The sequence below is a fragment of the Talpa occidentalis genome, unplaced genomic scaffold (assembly GCF_014898055.3).
Source record: "Talpa occidentalis isolate TD23 unplaced genomic scaffold, MPIMG_talOcc4v2.1 talOcc4.15, whole genome shotgun sequence".
Taxonomy (NCBI): Eukaryota; Metazoa; Chordata; class Mammalia; order Eulipotyphla; family Talpidae; genus Talpa; species Talpa occidentalis.
Genome location: NW_023601543.1, coordinates 59,204,809 through 59,206,967, shown reverse-complemented (window position 1 = coordinate 59,206,967; position 2,159 = coordinate 59,204,809).

The window sequence follows — 2,159 nt, the reverse complement described above, 5'->3', positions numbered from 1 at the left end:
GGCAACTTGACTAGGCTATGGGGCACCCAGATAGTTGGTCAAATATTCTGGGTGTGTCCATGAGGGTGCTTCTGGATGAGATTAACACTTGAAACAATAGACTGAGTAAATCAGATTGTCCCCCATAATGTGTGTGGACTTCATCCAATTAGTTGAAAATCTTGACAGAACAAATTGGTTGAGTAAGGACAAGAGCCTGTTTGAGCTGAGACATTGGTCTACTGGCCACAGAGTGGAACTTACACCACTGGCTCTCCTACTGCTTAGCAACTGCAAAACGTGGTATTTCTACCACCGCAATCACTTGAGCCAATTTTTTATAACAAATTTCTCAAGATAGGACCTCCTTGGTGGCACAAGGGGTTAAGACGCAACCTATGAAGCTATCCGCAGCCACTGCAGCATGAGTTCGATCCCCGACCAGGGAGCTACACACATGGCGCAGCAGACCTCTCCTGTCTCTCCCACTGCTCCCCTCAGCAGTGTATTTCAGTCAGTCTGCCTGTTCTGTTCCCCACTCTGACTCTGGTAAATCCTCTCACCTCCTGTACCTCTGGCCTGTACCCCAATTCTTGTATGCATAAATAATCTTTTTTAAAAAAACAAAAAAAATAAATTTCTCAAGATAGATAGACAGACAGATAGACTCTCATATTGGTTCTGTTTTTCTGGAGAACCCTTAATAATAACCCTTAATAATATTAACTTCTTTAGAGCAATCTAGGCTCAACAGTGTACACAGCAAGAAAGATAATCATAATGGGCATTGAGCTAGTCTGGCCCCAACCACTGCTGTAACCATGAAGCAGGCTAGGTCCAAACTAGTAGACCCCTTGACTTTCAAGCCAGTGCTTTACCTTAGAAGTTGAAAGGTCCCTAGCACTTGTGTTCCCCAAATATCTTGTCAGCTGTCTGATATACCTCATGTTTTGGAGTCCAACCTTCAGAAACAAATCCAACACTGAGTCTGGACTCTGACCTCTGATTGGGGGAGGTCATAGGAATGATCAAGGGGCCAAGTAGAGAATTTCACCAGATTTACTGTCCAACTAAGCACATCAGAGAAAAAGCAATAAACCATGCAACATAGAAGGAATGTGGTTGAGAGCTAACTTAGTGAATTGATCAAAGCTCCAAATGGAAAGTAAGAGATGGCAGGAAGACAGAATCTTCAAATACTGTATTCCTGTCTCTGTGATCCTCAAGCCCAGTGAATCGTGTTTCTGTTGGGCCTGGGCAGATTAGTCCTCAAAATACTAGGTCTAGATACCTCAGGGTCATTAGGCATTAAATCTCCACTCCTCTTTTTGGGTATTCTATTCCCATGATTTTGCCTCATTCTCACCATCAAAAGTGTCAGTGCGATTTTATATCATTTGGGCAAATCCTCCCTGTTTCCAATCAGGACTTGCAATCCTTAGCCATTTATTTTAAGGATGAAAGCATTTTTTCCATCTACACCCCTGTTCATTTCTGAGGTTAAAAAGGCATCTGTAAATTTTGTCTGATAATTTTTCCATTCATTCTCCTCCTCTCCTTCAATATGCCAATCAAGCTGTCAGCTTGCTTTCTCTGCAGATTCATAACACTTCACCTTCAGTCTCATTAACTGATTTGCCTTTTGTTTCACATGAAGAAGTCATCTCAACACTTAAAACCCTGGGAGTTACAATTCAGAACTTCTTCAACTGTCTTTTGGATTTTTATCTCCCACTGCTTATTCTTTATTTTCTGACTTTCAGGTAGAAAAATTTCCTTTTTCTTTCAACTACCTCTCATTGACCCCATCTTCAAATATGGAGTAAGACCTACACTCATATTTTAGTTTTGATGTGTCACCTTTTATAAATGTGAAAATAGAGTCAGACTTTATTCATTTGGCCTCTATTTGAATTTCATGAAAATTGGGATAAAATCTGGACTTCAATTTGCTTAGATATATCCTTTCTCAACTGTGAAACAAATATCACCCTAATGATATTTTTTACAAAAATAATCGAGGATATAATCAGTATCGTAGAGTTAGAGTAAGTTGAGACCAGATTGTCTTTTTGTAGGACTGGCCTTAAAAGTATGCAGATTGAGAGCAAACAATTCTATGAGCATTTATGAATGCATGGGACATTCACTAGGGTTTTTTTGGTGAGCACAGCTTAAGT